Source organism: Schistocerca serialis, chromosome 5, assembly GCF_023864345.2.
Source record: "Schistocerca serialis cubense isolate TAMUIC-IGC-003099 chromosome 5, iqSchSeri2.2, whole genome shotgun sequence".
Lineage (NCBI taxonomy): Eukaryota > Metazoa > Arthropoda > Insecta > Orthoptera > Acrididae > Schistocerca > Schistocerca serialis.
The window spans coordinates 525,661,418-525,669,864 of NC_064642.1; positions in this window are offsets into that span (position 1 = coordinate 525,661,418).

The window sequence follows — 8,447 nt, forward strand, 5'->3', positions numbered from 1 at the left end:
ACCTCGGACGGCACGATCCTCGTTTAGACCATGTGAGAGTGTACGTCATTTCCGAGAACATTTTGTTCCCTTAGGACCCGTCCAAAATTCCTCCACTCGTCGAGTGGTCTTTATCGTTTTGGAAGAAAGCGACCGCAAATGCAGTAGGGAACCAATGATTAATTCTTCTCGGGTTATCATCCGAGCGGTGGCGGCTGACAACCCGAGAAGAATTAATCATTGCAGTACGCCGAGAAAGACTGCAGTCGCACTAGGGAACCAGTTCTTGCTATTCAGACTTGGAGAGATACAGAGACACATAACAGTAAATGTCAATTAGCGATGCACTCGAAAGTGTCGGAGCACTTCACTATGACAGTTTTTTCACGTACTCAGTTTGTCAGGCGATATACAAACATTCGTACACAAGTAGATGCGACGTAGAACGAATGTCCGTTGACAAGCCTTTACTCAAACAATTCATAACACGACTTTACACTAACAGTTTGTAAACAAATTTCAAACATAAATAGTTTATGACGTCTATATACATAGCAATATATCATGAATAGTCTTTTTCAATTATGCGGTTCTGCGCACTAGTTTCCTCGTAGTTACAAGTTCAGCGACGTATAGTACACGTCCACAAATAGTTTTAGGCTATGCAAGTCTCATAACTTTTCTCATATGGGCACATGTAATAAGTACAGATAACATCTACAAGTGAGCATTTACCATTTAGCTTTACCTAAATACAGATAAATACATGTACAAATACGTACATACATATTACGTATTGGCTTTACATAAACATAGAATCATATTTCTCTAGTCGTCACACAAGAATGATTGGTCACATAGATATATTTTTCATATTGCTTTACATAAGTTCATGGTGTTTACAATCATTACAAGTTTAGATCTGTTTTGCCTTTGCAAAAGATGTCACCTAAAATAGAGGAGGATCAGATACGACATCCCACACGAGCAATAAGACCAAGCGCACAACTACAAATAAACAAATAACAAAAGCAATGAACTAACCTCAAACACAAAAAATACTAGCCACACGAGTGTAAGTGTGCAATGAAGTAATGGCCTTAGCTACTCGTAAGTGTATGTGTTCAATGGTGAGATGCATACCTAATCAGTTTCAAGGTGAAAGTGTAAGGGTGTAGAATGATTAAGTATTCACGTCAGTCAGTCGTTATTAGTCGAATACCGACGGTGCAGATAGTCAATCCCGTAGGCTGAAAATCTATCTTCTTCACACCTACATAAAAGTTAATATAAAATTTGCTTTAAAATTTTAAGTAGCTGCTGCAAGTATTCGGCGAAGACGAATCTCTTCTTTCTCCTTATGCTGCAGACAAGAACAACAAAAATAAAACTCATATACTACGTAGCTTCTCTGTAGAAGTACTGTGTGGTACGTGTATTTGATAGTTGTGTATAACTGAAGCACGATCCGTAGATTTGTTTACTGTTGAGCATGGTATACTCTAAGATCACGGTGAGCATATAGTCCAGTAATTCTGTTTGTTTTAGGATGCTGCAGCAGATTTGCACCAGGATGCGGAATGCTGACAATAACATAAGGACCGTCGTACAGCAGACGCCACTTCGCATTGAGCCGCTGAAGATCAGACGACTTATGGTGAATATGCAAAAGCACTAACATACCACCTATAAATTTCTGCTTTCCCTTGACAGTGCGCGCGTAAGTTTTGTTCCTAATTTTGTCTTCCGCAGTCAGTGTTGCACAGACTTCCCTTGCCTTTTCGCCGTGCGTTGTTTGCTGAAAAGAAAGTTTTGCTAACGGCGTTGTCGAATCGTTGTCTTCTTTGCGACACAACATGAACTCATTACAAGTGTACGGCTTGTCATAATAAATGAGGTTGTTGTGTATCTCTTGAAACATAGACAAATGTGGGTTCTCAAAAACCTGTTAATCTCTCGGAAAACACATTAGTGGGACTCTGGGGACTATACCTTGAGATAGAAATACTCTTAATACTATTGACTTTGAGAAATTTATGCCACTCTTACTCAGTATAGTATGCAGTATTGTCGGATAAAATAGCTTTCTTGTTTTCCCACGTGAGAAATTTAGTCACATGAGAAACGACGAATGATGGCAGTGGCAGCAGCAGATCTTATAGCGTACAGTTTAACATGCTTGGAGAGTAAATCGTAGAATGCAAGAATATATTTCACACCACCACTGCTTGCGGGATATGGAACAGTTATGTCAGAACTTATAATTTGTAGGGGTTTACTGGGTAGAATAGATTGCAAATCAGTCTTCGTAGACAAATTCAGCAGTGACTAATCGCACATGTTTTCAGTATACAGTTGATCTTAAGACTCATATTGCTAAAATAACACTAGGTAACAAGCTTTGCTAGGCCCTTCTTGGTGCCATAATGACCCCAAACAAAATGTGTGCGCCAAATTAGGTTGTGTTGAGAATCCTTAAGAATACAAACACACCAAGTAGTGGCTTCAGGATGACGGCGATAAAATAATACATCATTATGAATCAAATATCGGGTGGACAGAGGATGGTCAGGTTGCTTTGTGAGTAAAACTTTTCCGTTATTCCAGTGAGGGTCAGATTTCTGCAACGCTGATATATTCCTACTTAAGTTGTTATAATACTGGTGATGTAGCTTATCCTGCATAAGAAGTATTCGGTAGACTTTCACATTCTCTATATCAAAGTTACACTCATTCAAGCATTGAGGCAGACGAGGCAAAGCGTCGGCAATTACGTTGTCTTTACCCTTAATATATACAATTTCAAAGGAATAGTTTTGCCAAGATAAAGCCCAGCGTGATAAACTGGGATGTACACGGTTACAATTTAGCAGAAATATGAGAGCTTGGTGGTCGGTATAAATTGTAGTGTGCTTACCATACAAAAATCTATTGAATTTCTTAAAGGGTCTCACTATACAGAGTGTTTCAAGTTCTGTGGGAGAGCATGTGCGTTCACATTCTCTAAGTGTGTGGCTCGCAAAACTAATAATTTTCACATGTTCTTGTTCTCCATTCCTTACAACTTGAAACAAACAACAGCCTAAGCCATAGGATGAGGCGTCACACGTCACACAATAATCCAAGTTAAAATCAGGGTGATCTAAAATGCTTGCGTTAACGAAAGCATGCTTAATACTATCAAAGTCTTTTTGACACTGGTCAGACCACATCTATATCAGATTCTTTTTGAGTAGGTTCCATAGACGTTGCTGTTTAATAACTGATTTGTTAAAAATCGACGAAAGAAAGAAGTCCAAGGAATCATTTCAACTGCTTTTTAGTCGGTGGACTAGGAAAATTCTTGATTGCGTCTAACATCCTGTATCAGGTCGTAGCATTAATAATATGTGCAAGGTACTTAATTACACTGCAATCAATGAAATTAGCTGTCACTCCAGCTTGTACGAATTTGTGCAGAATATTTTGCAAAGTATCAATGTGTTCAGACCAAATATTACTAGCAGGTCATCAATGTAGTGAGTAACTCATTCAACCAATTCATCACCAAGTACAGTAACCAATGCGGTGATGAACGCGCCTGAACTGACGTTCAGACCGAAGGGGAGGACACAAAATATGTTCGCCCCCCGTATATAAATGCAGTATAGTTTCTGGAATCTGGCGTGATTGCGACTTGCCAGAACGAATTGGTCAGATCTATCGTAGAAAAATACTTAGAATCTAAAAATTTATGGAGTTGCTCCTCTAAATTCTCAGGTTTCGTGCGAACAAGTGAAATGATCTCATTACTTGCACGAGCATCCAAAACAACTCTGATATTCCCGTTGGGTTTCTTTACAACAAGTAAAGAGCTGCAATAAGGTGACGTGGAAGGTTCCATGATTTCCCACTCTTAAGCATTTGTTCCAACTCGTACCACACAGCAGGTCGTTGGGATAGTAGAATATTATAGGTTTTGTGGAAGAAAATCTGGTGAGGATTAACTTCTATTTTAAACAAATATGTGTTGATCACACCTGGTCGTTTCCTAAATACATGTATATACTTGGACAAGACATCATGAAGTTCATTACGTTCATCATGTGTCACAACTGCAGTTTCCGACAACTAATTACTAATTAAAGTTTACAAGTCCTCAAACTCGGCATCAGGTGTGTGTGTCTAGGGTCAACATCATCAGTGTCCTGTATTACCTGAATCTTGTGCCCTGTACAATATTTATCGTGCTTCAGAGCCTTGGTATCCAAGTCAGTTAAAATTTCACTGCCCTTATCTCTAAGTATACGCTTACGTTGGTAGTAGACTCGGAAGTAGACAACATTCCAAAAGAACTTCTGATAGCCTTGAGAGAGCCTGCCCTGACAAAACTCCACCATCTGGTGAACAAGATGAATGAGACAGGCGAAATACCCTCAGACTTCGAGAAGAATATAATAATTCCAATACCAAAGAAAGAAAGTGTTGACACGTGTGAAAATTACCGAACTATCAGTTTAATAAGTCACGGCTGCAAAATACTCACACGAATGAAATAAACCTCGGGTGAACAGCCTGGTATGAGTGTGCATAGGACACAATATTTCGGCAATCGACCACGTTGCCATCATCAGGTGCGCTGCAGTACATCAGCGCACATGATGACGGCAGCGTGGTCGATTGACGAAATATTGTGTCCTGTGCACACTCATACCAGGCTGTTCACCTGAGATTTATTTCGTCATAAAATACGCCAGGAGAAATTGAAGCATCACATCTACTAATACAAATTCCTTACAGACGAATGGAAAAACTAGTAGAAGCCGACCTCGGGGAAGGTCAGTTTGGATTCCGTAGAAATGTTGGAACACGTGACGCAATACTGACGCTACGACTTATCTCAGAATCAAGGTTAAGGAAAGGCAAACCTACGTTTCTAGCATTTGTATACTTAGAGAAAGCTTTTGACAATTGTCTGGAATACTCTCTTTCAAATTCTGATGGAGACAGGAGTGAAACACAGGGAGCGAAAGGCTGTTTACAATTTGTACAGAAACCAGATGGTAGTTATAAGATTCGAGGGGCACGAAAGGGAAACAGTGGTTGAGAAGGGAGTGTGACAGGGTTGTAGCCTACCTCTGATGTTACTCAATCTGTATATTGAGCAAACAGTAAAGGAAACAAAAGAAAAATTTGGAGTAGGAATTAAAATCCGTGGAGAAAAAATAAAAACTTTGAGGTTTTCCGACGACATTGTAATTATGTGAGAGACAGCAAAGGACCTGGAAGAGCAGTTGAGCGGAATGGACAGTGTCTTAAAAGGAGAATATAAGATGAACATCAACAAAAGCAAAACAAGGATAATGGACTGTAGTCGAATTAAATCACGTGATGCTGAGGGGATTAGATTAGGAAATGAGACAGTTCAAGTAGTAGATGAGTTTTGCTACTTGGGGAGCAAAATAACTGATGATGGTCGAAGTAGAGAGGATATAAAATGTAGACTGGCAATGGCAAGGAAAGCGTTTCTGAAGAAGAGAAATTTGTTAACATCGAGTATAGATTTAAGTGTCAGGAAGTCTTTTCTGAAAGTATTTGTATGGCGTGGAGCCATGTATGGAAGTGAAACGTGGACGATAAATAGTTTAGACAAGAAGAGAATAAAAGCTTTCGAAATATCGTGTTACAGAAGAGTGCTGAAAATTAGATGCGTAAATCACGTAACTGAAATGAAATGATCATATGGCATTTATTGGCCGGAGTATCCTTTTCGGGGTTCGGCCGCAGTATTGGAAGTGTTTTTAGTTGACGCCACTTCGGTAACTTGCGTGCCAAATATGATGAAATTGACGATGAAGGACACACAACACCCAGTCTCCTGCGGGGAATTGAACCTGGGCCCCCTTGCGTGGTAGGCGGTAATGCCACTGCTGCGCTACGGAGGCGGACGTCACGTAACTAATGACGAGGTACTGAATAGAATTGAGGAGAAGAGGAATTTGTGGATCAACTTGACTAGAACAAGGGACCGGTTGGTAGGACTCGTTCTGAGGCATCACGGAATCACCAATTTAGTATTGGAGAGAAGCGTGGAGGATAAAAATCGTAGAGGGAGACAAAGGCATGAATATACTAAACAGATGCACAAGTATGTGGATTGTAGAAGTTACACTGAGATAAAGTAGCTTGCGCAGGATAGAAGAGTATGGCCAGCTGCATATAACCAGTCTCTTGACTAAAGACCACAACAACAACATTAACATTCGTAAATCATTAATCTCATATTCACTGCTCCTAAAATTGAAATTTATTTAAACATCAGCCCGATGTTATCGACTGTGAGACACAATGTATAAACTCTGAACCGCGAGGAAGAAATTACTGAATTCTTTACGGCAAGAAGCTCGTTTAAACGTTACGGCATATGTCTGCATAGTAAAAAGGAAAGTCAATATTCTTACATGATGGTAAAAGGTTCAAATAAACAACCTATGTTAAAAAATAAGAAAGTTGTTCATACTTTGCAGACAGTTTGTGTAAGAATCTGTAATTACATGCACAATTCTGTGTTGTATCTTGATCAGGAGGTAAAAAGAGACTTTACGTCTGGTCGCCTATTCGTTGTTGTTCCCTTAGCACCACCCAGGGGTCGCGTGTAGGGTAAGTTAAGGTTAGACCTACGGACGTGAGCAACATTGGACCCACGCTCGGGCCTGGCTAGCCAAATTCTGATATTCTTGAAATAGGCCAGATACCAAAGTTCTTCAAACAAAGATTATCGCTATACTGAAGAAAAAATAAACCAAGTGAAAAGCCAGAAAGCTCTCGCTCTATTGCCTTGCTCAGCATTGCATATAAACTTCTGGAAAGACTTTTACTGAACAGAATTGGTCCTGATATACTCAGGATAATTCCAGTAGAACAGGCGGGCTTTAGTCCACACTGGAATATAACAGATCAAGTTATGTCTCTTACAACTTACATAGAAGCAGGCTATCAACGAAAACTCAAGACTTCAGAGGCTTTCACAGATTTAACAGCGGCCTATGATACAGTATGGAAAGACGGAGACTCTACAAGCTCCTTAAAGTTATTCCATGTAGAAGAACTGCACGACTTTTGAACGCCATGTTGAGCCAAAGGCATTCCGTGTGTATAAGGGGAAAGACGTAAGCAATAAAAGATCGTTGAACAACGGGCTACCTCAAGGGTCGGTTCTTGCTCCCTTGTTGTGTAGCCTGCACATTTCAGACATGCCAGAGACGCTTCCAAGGAAATTCGGATATGCAGATGACTGGTCAATTGCTATCGGAAAACAAACGGAAGAGATCCTGACAGAAGACCTCAATAAACTGCTTCAGTGCTTCAAAAAGTGGGGACTCAAACCAAAAGCCAGTGAAACAGAAGTTTGTTGCTTTCATCTAAACAACAAAATGGCTAATAGGGAGTTAAAGGTAAGCATGGACAACCAGCAATTGAGACGCAACAGATACCGTAAATACCTACGGGTCACATTGGACAATCCACAACTACCGATACATTCTGACATCAGCAACGCAATTGCTAATCGCCTGCGTTTGAGAAAACCACCAACAAGACATGGCTTGAACTTGAGGAACAGCAACTACCAAACTATAATTGAGTTGCAGAAGAGACTTCACGAAAAATGCTGCCCAACAATGCCTCCTGTGAAGAAGTCGCCGCCACCTGGTTTCAACCTCCCTCGCAGATAATGGTCCACACTAAACAGAACCCGAACCAACAATGGGAATTGTGCAGCCTCCCACTTCAAGTCGAACATAAATTCAACGCCTGAGTGTGACTGTGGTGCTACACAACAGACGATCCAACACATCATCACCGAATATTGGACAAGAAAGTAGAATGGCTGTGCTAGCGACTCCACAAACTATAGACTAGATTCGTAATCTAGACGTACAATTGTATATTTCAGTCGTGGTAGATATTGTATCTCTAGCCATACACTAAATAAAGAAATAAGTACATGCACAGACAAGTGGTTGCAATGAAGACTGACTGCTGGTTCGAGCCTGAGCACGGTCCGGTTCTGACGAATTAAGACCCCTTCTCAACATATCTGCCTTCGAATATTAAAGCTTCTTCTCAATAGGAAGCCGGCATTCATTAGTCACTGGAGGGCACTGTATTGCACCCACCTGCATGGTCTCCGCCCTGTCGTGTAAATCTTGACTAACAAGGGCTTAAGTCCCAGATATGTACGGAGCTTAAGAGCAACGAGGGTGCTGAGCGGATGAGACCCATCGGGTTCTACAATTTCTAGCTTTCAGCTCTACGAATCTGCGATGAGTTTAGATAACTTACGCTCTTTTCTTTGGGTCAGATATAAAGTAATTACATTAACTGAACTCGTACTTCCAATATATTAAGCAGCATTTTTCACTTTTGCAAACATTTAAATTACAAATTACGAGCAAATACTGTTTTGATAAATACTAAGAACCATTGCT